Below are 20,492 nucleotides of genomic sequence, written 5' to 3' on the forward strand. Positions count from 1 at the left end.
AGACAAGAAATGTCAATCAAGTAGGCCTACCCCCCCCCCCCCCCCAGCGTCACTTTTAACCCGTTTTGTCCAAAAAGCGATGTAATGAATGGCTATTTGAAATTAAATATTAATATAAATTAAACTTTGAATGTTATAACAATTTAAAATACTGGACAGTGGTATAAATAAAGCAAACTAGAAACTTAAATATCTTAAATCTAATATTTTATGTAATTTTATTAAAATTGAAGGCCAAAACTTGAGTTTAAATGACAAAAAAATTGGTTAAAAAATAACAATGATATTGATAAACTTCTTTGTAATTTAAACACCAATAAATAATGTTTTCAATATTTTGAAACTCTTCTTTATTCATATCAAAAGGTTTCAAACTTCTACCAAAATCGGAACTTTTATTAAATTGGAAATAAAAGCAGGCCTATTCGCGGCAAACGCACATACAGCGAAAAAAACAGGCGGCGTCCATGAACGCGCTTGTTGATGTCCGTCCTCTTTTATTTTATTCGCGTGCATTTTAAATAGACAAAGACGCGCGGAAAACGCATGGAATTGCTCCTTAAAGAGGCTAAAACATCGTTTTTAGGCCTTGAAAATGATTTCGTTATCTTTTTCACTACATTTTGAATTAATTGTAAGAAATTTTCGTTTATTTTCTTTCATACTTTAGACAGGATGTCGATTTCAAGCACAAGCATGATAGCCGACAATTGCCATTTTTTTTCATTTTGATGCACATGAATGCACAATGGTTGCTGATTTGCTATTTTCATGAAGATATTAATTGATGTTAAGAGTAAACGTTCTTTGAACATCTTTTACAAGTGCATAACTTCAAAATCAAAACATTCTCAGTACCTGCAGAATATTTAAAAAGACAAGAAATGTCAATCAAGTAGGCCTACCCCCCAGCGTCACTTTTAACCCGTTTTGTCCAAAAAGCGATGTAATGAATGGCTATTTGAAATTAAATATTAATATAAATTAAACTTTGAATGTTATAACAATTTAAAATACTGGACAGTGGTATAAATAAAGCAAACTAGAAACTTAAATATCTTAAATCTAATATTTTATGTAATTTTATTAAAATTGAAGGCCAAAACTTGAGTTTAAATGACAAAAAATTGGTTAAAAATAACAATGATATTGATAAACTTCTTTGTAATTTAAACACCAATAAATAATGTTTTCAATATTTTGAAACTCTTCTTTATTCATATCAAAAGGTTTCAAACTTCTACCAAAATCGGAACTTTTATTAAATTGGAAATAAAAGCAGGCCTATTCGCGGCAAACGCACATACAGCGAAAAAAACAGGCGGCGTCCATGAACGCGCTTGTTGATGTCCGTCCTCTTTTATTCGCGTGCATTTTAAATAGACAAAGACGCGCGGAAAACGCATGGAATTGCTCCTTGAAGAGGCTAAAACATCGTTTTTAGGCCTTGAAAATGATTTCGTTATCTTTTTCACTACATTTTGAATTAATTGTAAGAAATTTTCGTTTATTTTCTTTCATACTTTAGACAGGATGTCGATTTCAAGCACAAGCATGATAGCCGACAATTGCCATTTTTCGTCATTTTGATGCACATGAATGCACAATGGTTGCTGATTTGCTATTTTCATGAAGATATTAATTGATGTTAAGAGTAAACGTTCTTTGAACATCTTTTACAAGTGCATAACTTCAAAATCAAAACATTCTCAGTACCTGCAGAATATTTAAAAAGACAAGAAATGTCAATCAAGTAGGCCTACCCCCCAGCGTCACTTTTAACCCGTTTTGTCCAAAAAGCGATGTAATGAATGGCTATTTGAAATTAAATATTAATATAAATTAAACTTTGAATGTTATAACAATTTAAAATACTGGACAGTGGTATAAATAAAGCAAACTAGAAACTTAAATATCTTAAATCTAATATTTTATGTAATTTTATTAAAATTGAAGGCCAAAACTTGAGTTTAAATGACAAAAAAATTGGTTAAAGAATAACAATGATATTGATAAACTTCTTTGTAATTTAAACACCAATAAATAATGTTTTCAATATTTTGAAACTCTTCTTTATTCATATCAAAAGGTTTCAAACTTCTACCAAAATCGGAACTTTTATTAAATTGGAAATAAAAGCAGGCCTATTCGCGGCAAACGCACATACAGCGAAAAAAACAGGCGGCGTCCATGAACGCGCTTGTTGATGTCCGTCCTCTTTATTCGCGTGCATTTTAAATAGACAAAGACGCGCGGAAAACGCATGGAATTGCTCCTTAAAGAGGCTAAAACATCGTTTTTAGGCCTTGAAAATGATTTCGTTATCTTTTTCACTACATTTTGAATTAATTGTAAGAAATTTTCGTTTATTTTCTTTCATACTTTAGACAGGATGTCGATTTCAAGCACAAGCATGATAGCCGACAATTGCCATTTTTCGTCATTTTGATGCACATGAATGCACAATGGTTGCTGATTTGCTATTTTCATGAAGATATTAATTGATGTTAAGAGTAAACGTTCTTTGAACATCTTTTACAAGTGCATAACTTCAAAATCAAAACATTCTCAGGGTTCATACCACTAAATCCGCATGTGAAGCGGTTTCCGGTAAAAGTTTATCACGACTATAGTCCCAACTTTGCATAAAAATTGTGCAAAATCGGTACAATATTAACCATTTTAGTGTTGTAAATCGTGTTTTGCTAGAACTTGTGAATGTGATCTCTACTAATTTGAAAAAAAAACGCGAAAATTTGAGTGATGTTTACGATGATGAGCGCATGAACACACGAGGTCAAAACGCGGTTAGCAGTCGGACGTAAACACGGGAAAATCGGGTCTTTTTATATAGCGCTATTTATCAAAAAAAGTAGACCTAAAATATAGTGTCATTTTCAGATATGTTATGCAGAATTTTGTTCTGATTAAAATGATATCAAATATATATTTCAAAGTAAGACGTAACTCGACTTATAGCCTAAAACGTGACCCCTATTTTGCACGTAAAGTCTATGGAAAGCTATTTAGTGGCATGTACCCTTAAATAGGGAAGCATCGCCTGCGGGCGCTGCTTCAAAAACCATACGCAGAGCAACATTGCCCCGTTCTCTGCCAACTGCGAGGTGGCCAAGAAATAATTCAGGCTATCTAGATGCACAACAGCGCATAATTTAATAATGATCTTACGAGCTTTTCGTCCCTACATTACAGGTTGATCTCGATAACTTTTCAGTCTTTGCGGACTTAGCATTTTTTCCTATCTTCTGATACACTTCTGATCCCCGGTTCTGGTGATACATGAAATTGTGATAAAGCCCTCAGCCGCAACAGCTTGTAAAGATATATCTATAGGAGGCCTTACGATCCCTCCGTTTTGGAACTGTAACCATGGTAGGTCTAACTCTTATTTCAAATCCTAACCCCAAGACATATTTCTAACTCTAATAGAAAATCCTAACCCTAATACGTATACCCTATTTTGTAACACCAAATCAAAATTCTAAATTATACACCTGAAGACCTCTAAAAACGTATGGATAGCCATGTTAACGCTTGCTCTTCAGAGTCTAAGTATTTATAAATGAAATTCTATCGAGAACGCCCATTAAAGTAATTTCTAATCCCACCGATTGATCATAACTGAAAAAAAATATGAATCCATAAATTCCACAGTCTTAGGTGTCATCTGAAATTTATAAAAGGGATACAGAGCAGAATTTAAAAGCCAAAAAAATCGGCAATAACGAGACACGAACTCTAGACCTCGTGATCACAAGTCAGTAACCTAACCACTACACTGTAGCAGAACTGTTGGTAGTCGTGCGAATTTATTTATAATAAGGATAACAATAATTAATGACGCAATAACGGTCTACCAACATAATATAACTTCAAAAGGTAATATCTATTTATTTTACACCATGGTAGACCGTACTAATTTGGCTTATGGAGAAATAATTACCTATATACATATCGCAGACACAAAGATGTGTAATGTAACCGTGCATATTTTTAAAAACAAGTGAGATAAATGCAGCAAAATAGGAAAAAACCATGGGTTTTAACACAATACAGTAGCATGGACAGAGCATTAAATACACTGAAATCGATTGCGATTATAAGCTTCCCCAGTGGCTCATGGTTAGTTCTACCGCTTCTCACCCGAAGATCACAAGTTCGAATCCATGTAATGCTGTTATTTTTTCTTTCTTTTTCTCTTTTATTTCTTTTTCTTACTCCGTTACTTCAATTGAGGTAGACCGCATTCTTTTAAATTATAAAAAAAAACCAAGTATGCACGGGTTTATTTTTTTTTCTAATCAAGAGATGTTGCGTTTACTTTTATTTTCTTCTATGGAGTAAATGTTGGTGAAAACAATAATTCACACATTTCCAATTTACCTTTTTGACACTTACAGTCATGAATAGTAAACTTAAACAGGGCCCAAAATATGGTTTTAAGATTTTAAAGTGACCAGTCTCTAAATTTCGAAATTAATGATAGAAACTTCCACGGTTTCAAATTTGGTATCAATTATTCCTTCATTCATTCATTCATTCATTCATTCATTCATTCATTCATTCATTCATTCATTTATTTATTTATTATCTATTTATTTATTTTTCACTCATTATAACAAAAATTATCTTATTTACTTTGTGTGTACAACTACAAATGTGTTAGAACACTTATGGAAAACGTACACTATGTTATGGCCTTATTTCCGTAATTTTTAACGTGATGAAATGAAGGTTTTGTTTGGTGTCAAGTCTATATTTTTTCCTCCCCCTTCCCCACCAATCAATGTTGATGTCACTATACTAGGCGCGCGTGATTTTAATGTGATGAAATGAAGGTTTTGTTTGGTGTCAAGTCTATATTTTTTCCAAACACCTCAATCCTCCCCCCTTCCCCACCAATCAATGTTGATGTCACTATACTAGGCGCGCGTGACCAAAAAAGTAGGACTCAACATTGATCGGGGGAGGGGGGACTCAACATTGATCGGGGGAGGGGGGGGGGGGGCTTATCTTGGCACTCACATAAAATTATTTGATTTTCCACCACATTATATAAGGGTACGGCCACTTCATGTATTCTACAGTGCGTTATGTGCATAGCATAGTCTATAAGTTGCTTAAAATGACGCTGTATTTCCAAAGAGTAGTGATTTAGTCGTCAGAAGTACATGACATTTGTATGAAATGATTTGTTTGAACATATTTACAGCATTAATCCCAAACCTTAACCATAATACGTATACCGTATTTTGTAACCCAAATCAAATTCTAAATTATACACCGTAAGACTTCTCCAAACGTATACCGGCCCATTTCATCGGCTGCCGAATTTGGCACCTTACTTGGTCCGGAGACTAAGTCCCAGACCCCAGGCTGCTTGGGTAGCAATGTTAACGCTTGCTCCACGGAGTCTAAGTTTTAAAGACTGAAATTCTATCGTGATCGACCAGTAATGTACGCAGATCTACACACCCCATTTACCGCCACTGCATCAAGGTTGCATGCAGCCAAGAAATTAAGGCTACGACGCGTGACGTGAATCAGGTCTTTGCGTCATCACTAAGGTAACGTAGGAAACAGTGGTCTGGTAGTCTAGAGTGGTGATAGTGCCTGCGTGGAGACCCAGGGTGCAGACAGTCAGTGTACAATTTCATTATTTATTCTAGGCCTATGAATCGTCCGGAAATTGAGGAATATATACGGGAAATGCATTGCACTTTATTTGGTTGAAAACGGTCAACAAATATGGTTAAAACCGGAATTTTTTTCCCGGGCCTTTTTTATTGTCAAAACTCAGTGGTAGCGCGTACCATAACTAACTGGCAGCGCGTTGGTGTTAGTGCGTTGGCGTACAAGGGATGTGACTCGCACGCACGGGTCGCATATGCATAGGCCAACTTTCCGTGCCAGAGAAATAGAAAAGATAAAAAAAACCCCTTTAAAAGGGTTAAGCAGCGTCAAAGGAAATCTTTGACATTTTGGAATCTGTGATGAATTTTTTTGTAAGGGGGGGGGGGGTAGATGTTTGACTGTTGTATTTTATTACTTTTTAAACTTAATACTGTCATATGATTATTCTTTGTGTTTATGTCTTATTGAGATGCCTTCAATCAATCATGACTCCCTGTTCTTTAGTCACGATTGATCACGAGTTAAAATTTTGATCCTCGGTCTCTAGAATTCTAACAACTATCATTACAAGTTGTCAACTGATAAATTGAACATGATAATGTGATTATGTAGGCCTATCATCAGTTTATGTAGGCCTATCATAGTTTCCGTAACTTTGAGTAAGAGCCTTAAATCAAATAATAATGACCCCCGTTTTTTTAGTGTAATTAAAACGTGATTTTGATTTAACTTTTAATCCAAAGACAAGGAATTACTTCATAATTTCCGATGGTAATTTTCATTAGCGAGCGAGTGATTAGTGAGTGATGAGTGAGTAAATTCTTTATAATGAATCAAAAGTATGTAGGCCTATAATGTAGGCCTATCATCAGTTGCCGTAAGTTTGAGTAAGAGCCTTAAATGAAATAATAATATGACTCCCGTTTTTTTAAGTGTAATTACAATGTGATTCTAATTTAAACTTTTAATCCAAACACAAAGAATTAATTCATATACATCGGAAATTATGGTACTCCTAACTTTCATTAGCGAGTGAGTGCTTAGTGAGTGATGAGTGAAATCAAATAATAATGACCCCCGTTTTTTTAGTGTAATTAAAACGTGATTTTGATTTAACTTTTAATCCAAATACAAGGAATTTATTCATAATTTCCGATGGTAATTTTCATTAGCGAGCGAGTGATTAGTAGCGTATCGTATCGTATCGTAGCGTAGCGTAGCGTATCGTATCGTAGCGTAGCGTATCGTAGCGTAGCGTAGCGTAGCGTATCGGCTACCATGACTATCCTACAGTTGGAAAATCATCATACAGGTGGTCTCACCTTAGTTAACCTCTACTTACACTGTCAATACATACTACAAACCGGCCAACCCTTGCACAGACTGTTAAAAAGGCAAACTATGCTTATTCTCTTTCTCAGTCATGTACTGCCATGCAAATCAAACTCATAACAAAATACAGCATGTGCACGCGCCTAACCTGTAATATTCTAGGCTCGTTTGAGCTCGATTATCGTAATGTATTTTGAATGGTGTATCAACGAAAGTTGAGGAATATCACCTAATCGTATGCAAGCCATTTCAGTGAAATTAAATAGGGAAGCATCGCCTGCGGGCGCTGCTTCAAAAAGAAAGTAGGACAAAACTGAAAAGGTAGGCCTACTATGGATGGGTTATGGGTACAGGGTTGTGGATTAGAGTAAATAAATAAATAAATCTATATAAATAAAAGGAAGACGCATATGCATAGGCCAACTTTCCGTACCAGAAAAGAAAAGAAAGTAGGACAAAAAGGGGTAATGGGTTTGGTTAAGAGATTACCAAAATGATAAAAATCGTAAGGATACGGGAGGCAGGAAGGAAAATAAAAAATGAAAGAATAAATAAATAAATAAATAATTCATGAAAAAGGAAGCTAAAATAATGAGAACAGAATTAAATACAAACGGGAAATCACAAGCTATAACTTATAAGCAGGAAATATGAAAAATGGGAACAAAATAATAGAAAAAAAACCTAAAGCTAAAAGGACAAATCTAAGTAAGGGTAGATTTATAAAATAATGCATATGAACGGGTTTCAATAAATAAATAACATGGGAACGGAAAATCACAAGCTAAGCAGCATATATCTATTGGAACAAAATAGATTTATGTAGAAGAAACTGAAAAGAAAGAAAGAATAAAATGAATAAAAAAGAAAAGAAAGGGAAGACAAAAAAGATACGGGTATTATACAGGTTACTAAATGAAACGGGAGCAAAATAAAGAAGGAAAGAAAGAAACTAATCAGGAAACGTAAGAAAAAAAAAAAAAAAAAAGCTAAAATTAAAAACTAATCAGAAAATATCAGAAAAATGAAGCCAAAATAATGAAAACAGAATTAAATATATTAATATAAATAACGGGAAATCACAAGCTAAGCAGCATAAAAAAGAAGCTAAAAGGGAAACGTAATAAAGGACAGATTTAGAAAATAATGGGAATGCGGTTAGGCCTAAATAAATAAATAACATGGAAACGGAAAATCCCAAGCTAAATAGCAATTTTTTAATGGGAACAAACTAGACCCATGTAGAAGAAACTGAAAAGAAAGAAAGAAAGAAGCTAAATGGAAATGCAAGAAGGAACATGGTTTAGAAAAATACAATTTACCTTTTCAATGATTCTACCTTTTCAGTAATTCCTCCTGTTTTAGTGATCGCTCCCATTTACTCATCTAGCGGGGACCCGCTAGTATATAATATTTTGGAGTATAAGATGAGCAAATTAATTACCGATACAAGCATATACAAACAAGACCAATCTATTGTATTGGCATATTCACGACTGTCTCGTATTTAGCTATCATCTAAAACACACTATATGCTTGTAGATGAGATTTTACGGGATAGTGCGAGCGCAGCGAGCAGGTAATTTTCCATATTTGAACGTTTTCTACACCTTTTAGAGTGTAGGCCTAATATACATGATATAGAGATAGTCCCCAAAAAATATGTGCCAAAATTCGCTCCCCTCGACCTGCCAAACAATTTTGCCCCCCCCCTTTAGTCGGGCCTGCCAAAAATCTCCCCCCCTTCCCTATAATTCACCACCTCGGGGATACACATGATTATTGCACCACCCCTACAGGCTGTGCTATAGCCAAGATTTGTTTGTTATTTATGTTAATTATTTATGCCCATGGGGTGGTGAATGGTCTATACCAAAAAGATTTGGCAACCCCGGGGGAGCAATCAGAATAAATGTGTTGTCATCCGGGGGGCACATCAAAAAGTTAGTGGTGGATATGTTCCCCCTGAATTTTGAGGTAGTAGGTCTTTGCAAGGGAGCTGACGGCGTTCCGGTAAAATGGGGTCTTTTGGAGCTGCGAACAGTCAAAATCAAGGGTCTTTCTTGGCTTTCTGGTTTAAAATCGCCTTAAAAAACCAAGAAATATGAGGAATGAGTAATTTGGGGTTCTTTTAGATCGAGTTGAAATTATCAAAATCAGAGGTCTTTCAGAGTACGGGTCTTTCGGAGCTGCGAAATCCAAAAAGGGGGGGTCATTCTGAGGGCATACCTGTAGCGTATATAGGGTATGGATTTGACAGACATGAGGTCGGCGATTACTATTTAGGGTATGGGTTTCGAGGACATGAAGGGCCTTTTTATTGACCACTTTTTGTGTCATTTCAACCATTTCGGAAAAAATTAAGTAATATTTTTGAAAAATTACGCAAAACATGGGAAAACACAAAAGAGTGAATTGAAATTCACGACAGATGGGCGATAGGTCCAGGGCCGGATTTATCTCTTTGGGGGCCCTGGGCCAGCCCAAAATTTGGAGTTTTAAACTATTTTAGCCCAAATTGAAGCTGAATTTTGCTATAATAGGCCAGAGCGCGAGAAGCGCGCAAAATTTTACAATTTTTGTACACTAGTTTGGCCCAAAACTGGTGTTTCTCGGCTAAAATGGAAGATGCACAAATTTGGGGGCCCTGGGCCCATCTGGCCCTATGGTAAATCCGGCCCTGGATAGGTCAGTGAAAGGGATACTTTTTTATGGTGGTCAGTGAATTGGGTGCCCAAATATTATTGGTCAGTGAAAGGGGTCCCTTTTTTACAAGAAGGGCATGCAGTGATTTTCATTGGGGTTTTTTGGTGATAAAGTGTTCATGCAGAAAGTGTAAAAAAGGGCAATTTTTAGGGGCTGTGCAATAATTATGAGCCAAAAACGATGTCCAATATACTATGTACAGAAATTATTATAAAGAAATTTAATTAAAAACAGGACCCAGAATAATTAATACAGAAAGAATTCAAACAAGCTCTAACTGAGTGTAATGTATTTAGTGCCGTGCCAGCCATCATGTCCATTGTTACTATTGTTGCCCGGGGGTAAAATGAAGGTACGGGCCCCTTTGATTGGCGATGACGTGCAGAACTTCATAAGTAGATGTGGGGTGGGGGTGGGGGGTGTATGTGTGGGAGCATTTTAACCACATCATGCATCAGTGGCGTAAATTTCTGTGTGACATAATTGGAGGTTGGGGACCGTTCATAAATACTTTGGTAGGGGGGCTGGGCACTTGGAATTTTTGGAGTCAAAACTTTTTTGCCCCCCCTCCAGAGAACCTAAAACTTTTTGCCCCCCCCCCTCTTTAGACATACAAAACTTTTTGACCCCCCCTTTCCAAGAGGTTAAAAACAGTCTGGGGAGGGGGCTACTCCATTTGCGCAAACTCAGTCACAATTATAGGCCGTGTTTGTTCATACATTTATTTATAATAGGCCTGTTTCCTAAAACATTAAAATTAAGGTGTTTTTCACATTCTGTGACTTGTATGAAGTTTAATTTCAATTTATGCATTCTAATGTTTTGAAAATTAAGTTTCATTCTTATAACCAATAATTAAATAAAAGTAACACAAAAAAGGGAAATTGACAGTGGCGTAGCTATAGGCTTGTGGCACGGAGGGCTAAGGATAGGTGTCGCTCCCGATTCTTGAAATAATTATTGCGCCCGGAGCACAAATAGGGCCTACCACTCATTAATTTTGGTTATAATGAAGTTGAATATCAGTCTTAAATTGATCTTTCAAATGACTTTGTCCTGCGCGCGCGAAAATTTTGACTTTCATCGCTTAGAGGGGCGCAGAATCGATGCTGAATTGGTCAATTTGGCGCCCCCTAAGAGTGGCGCCCAGAGCACATGCCCCCACCTGCCCCCGTCGCTATGCCACTGGAAATTGAGAGCAACATCTGGGCACATACTCTAGATTTTTAATATTAATACTTAAGACTTGTTTATCTGGGGTGTAGCCAGCTTTCTTGATCAGGGGGGAAAATATAAATTTCGGGGCAAAGACAAAAAAAAAATAAATACTGGTTGCATCATTTTGACCCGGTATTATCAGTGGGATACATACATAGGCCTATACCCTTTTCTTATAGCGACTGTAGAATACATGTAAAGTCTTTGAGATTCCAAAAAGGCTTTAATGGGATAACCGGTAATCCAAAAAATGTATTTTACACTATTTTGGGCCATAATCGGGGTAAAAAAGGGCTTTATTGGTTACATATGCGCGCGTAGCGAGCAAAAATTTTGTATTCTCTTGTTCTTTTGGTATTTTCTTGTTAAAAACTTTTTTGACCCCCCCTCCTTTAGTAACCAAAACTTTTTGGTCCCCCCTTTGTGCAACCCAAAACTTTTTGTGTCCCCCACACTTTGCCCAGTCCCCCCACCAAAGTATTTATGAACGGTCCCTTGGCGTAAAACTCTTTGAACACGTTTTGAACAGTGGGGTAGGTTTCTTTTCGACATGGGGGTGGAGTTGGAAAAAATTGTGAAGTATATAGTCAATCCAGCACAATTTGGCTACAGAATAAGTTTGTGGTACAAATGAATTTTTTTGCTATTTTGAAGCTAAACTGATGAAATATGGTGTAAAGCATAATAAATGCGCGCGAAAATTTGAACTTTTGGGGCTAAAATAGGCAAATATAGGGTTAATTTGGTCAGAATTATCAGGCGTCAACATTGGGGATGATTGTATGGACCATCCCCTGGCAAAATATTGGGGGATTTACCCCCGGATCTACGCCTATGGTTTTGAAGCACGCAAAATGTACAATTTGAATTCAATGGCGTCAATTTTCTAGTGTCGAGTTTCGAGTCTTGAGTTTCGAGTCTCATATTCGAGTTTCGAGTCTCATATTTCGAGTTCCGAGTCTCATATTTCGAGTTTCGAGACTCATATTTCGAGTTTCGAGTCTCAAATTTCGAGTTTATAATATCGCGTTTCGAGAAATACAAAAAGGGATTAAAAAAAAAAGCAATCACAAAATATTTATAAAAAATTATTCGAAACTCGAAAATTTGACTCGAGACTCGAAGATAAGCAACAACACCAAAATGAGTCAAAACATTATTAAATCTCGTCAATATTGGTTTTGTTTGATAGATATTTTTATTATCTTTCATTAGACATAAAAATGTGAATATCGTGGCTTTGTTTGTGCACATTGTGGGTGTACTTTTATTTATGAGTCTACATTGTGAGCGTATTTAGGCATTGTGGGGGTAATGTAATACAATGCACATTCGCAAATGGCATTTTAGGGCCTCTAGAGTGGGTATACCCTCAGAGTGACTGTGTATGCCACCATCAGCCACTATCAATGAATGTTCATACCTATTTATACCCACAATGTCATGTTGTACCTACAAACATACAAGATACACGAACGAACCCTATGGAGTACCCCATGATGTAACTCTTGTAGGTAGCATACTGCAGTTACTGTCCGTTTTCCTATACACAATACACAGTGCTCTTTCCCATTGACGCGTGACCTCTACAAATAGCCTACGTTAAAAGTATGGGGATATGCCTAGTTAACGTCGCTGTGTGAAAAATAACCGGCCAATATTAAAAGTACTCTTCTAAAGTTCTAGAAAATATAGTTTTGTAACATGTCCTAAATTTTTAGCTAATTTAGATTTTTTGGAAATATGCGTACTTTGGTGTTTTAGTTAATGTTATAGGTAATAGTACATTGCCTAGTTAACGTCGCTGTGTGAAAAATAACCGGTCAATATTAAAAGTACTCTTCTAAAATTCTAGACAATATAGTTTTGTAACATGTCCTAAATTTTTAGCTAATTTAGATGTTTGGAAATATGCGTACTTTGGTGTTTTAGGAAGGATATGTAAACGGCAGATAACACCAAAAAATATGAAGAAATTATTTCCAAACCGTGTTAAGTCTGCAAACCACCATGTTTCTCATTTTCAAGAACGCTGGTTAACAATAAGCACGTATTGTCTCATTTCGTAAACAAAGACCACACACAATTGTTCTCTAGCGGTCGCTTTATAATCGTTCACCCAACTGAAAGTATAATCCTAGCTCATTGCTCCATTGTACGTGTAAAGCAGACACATATGTTGTGTGTATTTAACCAGAGAAAATATGATTTAATCAGTTGAGCTGTTTTCAATGAGTGTTATCTTGGTTTAATAGCTTTTAATGGGGTTTAAGTCCTGCAAAGGTCGAGTTGAATTCTACTGTAGACATGACTGCATCATGGGGGGTGCGTCCGTCCGGAACTGTATGGAGATCCGCAAGACCGACAGGGACGCTACTTGATGGTGGATGGCAGCGAACCTGGTCAAAGCATGGAGGTATATAAATAAATGGAGAATGATCGCCAGAATTCTAATCTCTTAAGTGGAGATTATCCGATTACCTCTATTCAATGAGTCACCAAACTTGAATGACTAGCCACTTCAGCCAAGCTATTGATCTCCACGATGGTTATGAGACTCTACCATGGTTCATTGATCGTCACTCCCAAAATTTCCTCATAGGAATTGACCCTACATTGACCCGTACCGGAAGGCTTGTAAAAGAGACTGTATAATGACGTCAGCTAGTCAATTAGCTGTTCAAAGTCGCCAGTTTTGATAGCTTATAGTTTCAATGTATGATTGTGCGAAAACCCGATGAAATTTGGATGTTCTGTTCTCAAGTTATGAAACTGTTTTCAACACTAGTTGTGCCGTAACTTGACAAATATACTTAGTTTTCATGTTCATATATTAAGCTATTAAGGGGGTCTGAGGGAGTTCAAATATAGTGCAAATGAAAGCAAAACGTTTTTACCTTCCGATTGCGAAAAAATTATTTTGGGCCAATTTGGGCCAATTGAGTTAAGAGCGAGTAAAATTTACCGGAAGTACTTCGGAATTCAGCTAAAATCTTTTCATCATCATTAAACTTCTCATTTTATAATAAATAATTATCACTATTTAGGCCTAAATGATTATTAATATTATTAGGGGCCATCATTTTCTTTGGAGGGGGTTCCAAATAGGCCTATACGGGGGGGTCATAACTTTTTGGAAAGAAAAATAGGGGGTCATAGCCTAATTTTAATTTTTCAAGAATCATGACCAAAATGTAGGGGTCACAATACGACCACAGATATAGGCCTACAGATAGGGTGTTTATTTTTTTCAAAAGACTGATTTCAATGCAATTTTTTGGCGAAAATGACATTTTGATATTAAATTTTCTGAAACATGAGCACTTTCCAATAAACATTATAAGTAACTGCATTTAGCACCCCATTGAAATAAATGACCAGTGAAACAGACTTAACAATGTAATCAGCTTAGCATAATCAATATCCCCTGAAATTGCCTATTCAACAATAATTGGTCATAACCAACGTAGTACAAAAGATGCTTGGCTAGATCATTCTCCATTTATTTATATACCTCCATGGTCAAAGGATAAGGATATCTACTAGTTGCACACTTGCTTAATAGATTTTGATCACAAAATATGGTAATGAAGGTGGTAATTTGCATTTATCTGCACATATACGGTGTGCAAAAAGTTTGTTCCGCCCTTATGGTGGTATTGGATACATTTTCTAGAAATTAGGAAATGCTTTGAGCATGTTAGAGTAGGGCAAAGTACACAAAGTACACTGACCAATATGCCTTTTGTTTGAAGCAAATCGGACATACGGTTTTCATAATATTTCAATTGATATGTTCTTTGTATCTTATTGTTTTGATCAATAATCAATGTAGTTAATGAGCTAAAATGGCTGTAAAGGCTCATTAATATGTAATTTTTGCCAATATTTTGCTAAAAATCAATACATAAATATTCAGGGAACTTTTATTTTGTATACTTTTGCCTTGAAATTTGGCCAAAGTGTTTCTAATAAGTTTAATGTTTTATATAGTGAACCCGCCCTCTAATTTGCATATTTGCATAATTAATGAGCTAATTTGCATAAATCCTAATTAATTATGCAAATATGTAAATTAGGGGGTGGCTTCACTATATATTACATTAGAACATAATTAGAAACAATTTGACCAAGTTTCAAGGCAAAAGTATACAAAATAAAAAATACCCTGAACATTTATGTATAGATTTTTAGCGTACTATAATGATGCTAAAATTAATAACTTTCTGAGACAGAGAGATGTATACCGTGTGCAATTAAGTTCGTTCCGCCCCTCTCAAAAAGCATTTATAACGTGTTTAAAATGAAACACACAATGCATTTCAAGGCTATTTGTTATTTGTTATGTTCTCACATTAGTAGAGATGTTAAACAAATTTATTTGAAGTCATAGTATCCTTGGTGGTGAATCACAATGATCACCTCCAAAGCATGCTTTCCCCATTTACGGCTATACCGTCCACTAATGGCACAAGAAATATTCCTCATTCTTGTCTAGACTAACTTCATACACTCTGGACTCTGTAAGTGGTGTTATGATTTTGTAATAAGGAGTTTTAAAAATCCTTTCTTTTAGAATAGACCACAATATTTCTCTATTGGGTTAACACCTTCTTCCTCCATTCTCTACCGGGATTCTCTAGCAATTTCTCTCTTCTTGAACAAGCCATTGTCGTTTTTTTTGGACGCCATCTTTAAAGTCTCTGAGGTTTGTGGTTCTTTAAATTCCTCAAGACACACGTCTGTTCACACTACACATGATGCAGTCATGTCTACAGTAGAATTCACCTCGACCTTTGCAGGACTTAAACCTCATTAAAAGCTATTAAACCAAGATAACACTCATTGAAACAGCTCAACTGATTAAATCGGATCTTCTCTGGTTGTGCACATGTGTCTGTTTTATATGTGCGGTATCGCAATGAACTGGTATAATACAGCTTCAGTTGGGTAACCGATTATAAAGGAAACGCAAGGAAACAATGGTATGTGGACCTTTGTTCACGAAATGAGACAATGGTCTGCTTTTTGTAACCAGCATTCTTGAAAATGAGCAACATAATGATTGTTGACTTAACACGGTTTGGAAATAATATTTTTGGTGTTATCTGTCGTTTACATATCCTTCCTAAAACACAAAAGTGCGACTATTTCCAAACACCTAAATTAGCAAAAAATTTAGGACATGTTACAAAACTATATTTTCTAGAATGTCATAGAATACTTTAAATGTAGCTTGTACCGTTTTTTGTGGCATCCTTCAGAACTGAGCGGTCCGTTACCAATATAGCTCAATATTTTCGGTCAAATCTCTATTCAATTATAAACACGGGGAGTTGGCTAGCTATGAGCTAGCTATGCCTTGCCCTCACTCATATTTTACCAAAGTGCGACTATTTCTGAACATCTAAACCTAGCTGTAATTTTATGTCATGTTAGAGAAATATATTTGCTAGAAGTTTGGAGAATACTTTAAATATTGGCCGGTTATTTTTCACACAGTGATGTTAACTAGGCAAATGCAATATACTTCTAACATACACTATTGGTAAAGGTCGCGCGTCAATGGTGAGAGCACTGTGTATTGTGTATAGGAAAACGGACAGTAACTGCAGTATGAAGAAAACTAAAATGGCTGGAGAATTTTTACAGCGTGTATGCCTTAAGAACATTCATAGCAAGTAATTCTGGGGGCAAAAGCTGATGGTGCTCTAACTATAGTGATAATATGCTTAGAGCAAACTGGACGTAAGGTGCATAATTGCATGGTTATGGAGGCATTATGGAAGTGCTCTAAGCATGTTTTAAACAGATTAGTTAAGTAGAGGAAATCACACTGACCAATGTGCCTTTTGTTTGAAGCAAATCGGACATACGGTTTTCAAAATATATCAATTTATATTTTCTTTATATCTTATTGTTTTTATCAATAATCAATAAAGTTAATGAGCTAAAATGACTAGAGAAGCTCTCATATAATTTTTGCCAATTAGTGGTAATTAGGTGAGATACTTAGGGATGGGGTATGGTGTGGTCGGGGTTGGGTAGGGGTTGAGTGGGACAAGGTGGTTAAGGGTAGGGTCAAAGGTCAAATTTTAAAGTTGGTCCAATCGAGCTCAAATCCTACAGGAATGATCCTTAGAACATTCTAAACATGTTAAAAACATTTATGACACCAAAGGTCAAAGTTTAGGGGTCAATATGGGTCAAAGGTCAAATTTTAAAATTGGACCAATCAAGCTCAAATTCAAATTCAACCAGAACGATACGACATTCTTAAAATGTTTAAAATATTTATGACCCAAAGGTCAAAGTTTAGGGGTCAAATGTCAAAATTGGTCCAATCAAGCTCAAATTCAACAGGAACGATCCTTACAATGAACCCAAAGGTCACAGTTTAGAGGTCAAAGGTCAAACTTCAAAAATTGGTCCAATAGAGCTCAAATTCAACAGGAATATGATCCTTACGACATTCTTAACTTATTAAAAGAGCTCAAGGGTCAAAGGTTAAATTTTAGAGTTGGTCCAATCAAGCTCAAATTCCACACATGTAAAAACATTGACCCAAAGATTAAAGTTTATGGGTCAAATTTGGAAATTGGTCCAATCAAGCTCAAATTTAACAATGAGCCTTACGATAATCTAAACATGTTTAAAATATTTATGACCCAAAGGTCAACGTTTGGGGTTCAAAGGTCACACTTCAAAATGGGTCAAATATAGCTCAAATTCTTTGAATCATTCTTAACCTGTTAATAATATTTATGACCCCAACGGTAAAAGTTAATGGGTCAAATGTCAAATTTTACAATTGGGTCAATTGTGCTCAAATTTGATAGGAATGATCCTTACATTCTAAACATGTTTAAGATATTTATGACCCCAAAGGTCACAGTTTGGGGGTCAAAGGTCAAATTTTAAAATTGGTCCAATTGAGCTAAATTCAAACAATATTATGTCAAGATCATTTTGGGGTGAAATCGCTATTGTTGCAGGTTCATGAAATTTTGTGGGAACGACCACTGAAGTGAGACAAAAAATGTAAAGACCATTTTGGGGTCATTCGGAGTCAAATCACCAACAACTGTTACAGGTTCATTTACTTCCACCAAAAGTTATCGCAAAAGCAGGCGGTCATGAAAGGTTGAAAGCAGGCAAGACTCATATGGTTAGAGAACCGCCTTGTTTTATTATTTTTCTATCTCCCTAAATAAAAATGTCAAAGAATCTAAATCATTGGAAACTTTTAAAAAAATGCAGCTCTAATTATCTGATCATACAATTCTTGGAGCAAGTGTAATAGTCTCTAGTTATTCCTTTTCCCCTTTTTTCTGCCCTTTTTTTAAAAACGGGTGGTCAATGCTCGCCTTATTGACCTTTGGAACCATTCCCTTCATAATCATTTGCTTTTAAGCGGCTTCTGAAGACGTACTTTTTTCCAAATGTGTAATTATTGTTGTTGTTTTTATATTGTTTTTCTTATGTTTTTGTTTTGGAGCAAAAGCGCTGTGTTATTTGTAGAGCGCTATATAAATGTGCTTTAATAATAATAATAATAATAATTTCATTTCTTTGTGGTAATAAAAAGTACATGTAAACGTGCGTATTTGGGGGGCTTTGGGGCGCCAGCCCCCGGGTCAAAGTAGGGGCGGCAAAAACGAAGGGGCGGCGGAAGAAGGGGCGGCAAAGGGGGGGGCTGAAAAAATGACCATAAATTTTCCTGGAAAAATGGGAGTTTATATGTTTTTCTATGGGGTTGACCCATAATTTTCATGTCAAAAAGGGTGTGCCTGCGTACTTTTCCTTTTGACAATCAAACTGGGTTTGTCTCTTAGTTTTGAAAGGGTTCCATTCTCTGTACGGGGAGATGTACTTGTGATGTTGGGCCTTGCATCACCGCCTTGCATCATAATATTGAATATTCTATTACGACGCTTTAGTGTTGGGAGAGATGATTTCTAAGTATCTGCCCACTGGTTTCTGCCATTAGGTTAATAGTCCAATAAATCCCATAACAATCGTGCAAATTATGTTAAATTTGCTGTATTAGCAGAGATACAGTATTAATAATAGCGCTGATCATTATAGGCTATGAAGGCATTTCAACAGCATCCTTATTTGGAGGGAAAAGGTTGTTGAACTTTTACACAGAGGTCAAGTTCAAAATTGCTAGGACTTTGTTAAAAACAAAAAACAAAAGCAATGTGTTCTTCTGGTCATTAGGATTCAGAAATAGTACAGTTTGACCTATCTACAATGTAATTTTTAATACTCGAGTTTAATTGTAATGCGAAAGACATAAAAGAAATCGTGTATGACAAAATGCCTCTGTTCTATAAAGAGGTTTTAAAAGCTTGGTATACACTGCAAAACAGACAAAGGAAAAACATTTCTGTAAACAATAATACTGTATTATGGGGCAATACAAATATAAGACATAAAAATAAAGTTCTTTTCTTTAAGGAATGGATTGATGCAGGTGTAATACGCATGAAAGACATTGTTATAAATAATAGGTTTTAAATTTAAATGAACTATCTCAAGTTATCAAAAATCCACTGAACATGTTCTTATTTCACAAATTAATGCATGCTATTCCAAAAAACTGAAAAAAAGAGGTCAGGAGTAATTCTATGCCCTCCTGTAAAGAAAAATCGTTCACTATTTTTGAATTTCGGAATAAGCAATTTAAACATATATCCATTCTTGAAACGAAAGAAATTTATAGTATGTTAAATACTGATCTGGAGAAGCCGGTGTGTATTCAGTATTGGGAAAAACATGGTGTGTATGCAAGAGTGTGGGAAAAGGTATTTCAATTTAAAATTCGAAACAGAATTGAAAATAGATTGGGGCAATTCCAATTTAATGTGTTATACAATCTTATTCCATGTAAAAGGAATTTGTATTTATGGAAACTTAGTAATTCAGATACATGTGACTTTTGTAATAGTACAGATAATTTGGAACATTTCTTTATGTGTTCAAAGAACAACGTATTCTGGATTAAATTTTCAAACTTTATTTGTCAAATGGAAAATTGCAACTTGTTTAAAATAAACCTGGAAAACATTTTATGTGGGTGGGATATTGAAAATAATGAAAAACATTTAGCTAATATTTTAATTGTTTTGGGGTGTTTTGCTATTTACAAATCTAGAATAATATACAATGATACTGGAAAATCTGTACCTATATTGATGTTATTTATTCAGGAAATAAAAAGAATTGATCAAATAATGTTGAATACAAAACGAAAACTGAGGATAAATATAGATAAAGAAAAATGGAATTACAGTAAAATATATTGGAATATTAAGTAATGATACTACATTTATAATAATGGTAAGAAGAAAGAAAAAGAGAAAGAAAGAATACAGAAAATTTCATAAATAAAGGCGTAAGCTAGACAATTTATTTGTCAAAGATAAAAAAAAATCTACAATGTAAAGTTATTGAGTTCCGAGCAAAAATGTAACAATGTGACATCATAGGTCTAATTTTGGCACCACGTGGAGCAAAATTGAAACATGCCCCTATTTTGTTAAAAACGGTCACGTAACCTTAATTGTTTACTTTCC

This window comes from Amphiura filiformis, chromosome 13, assembly GCF_039555335.1.
Source record: "Amphiura filiformis chromosome 13, Afil_fr2py, whole genome shotgun sequence".
NCBI classification, from domain to species: domain Eukaryota; kingdom Metazoa; phylum Echinodermata; class Ophiuroidea; order Amphilepidida; family Amphiuridae; genus Amphiura; species Amphiura filiformis.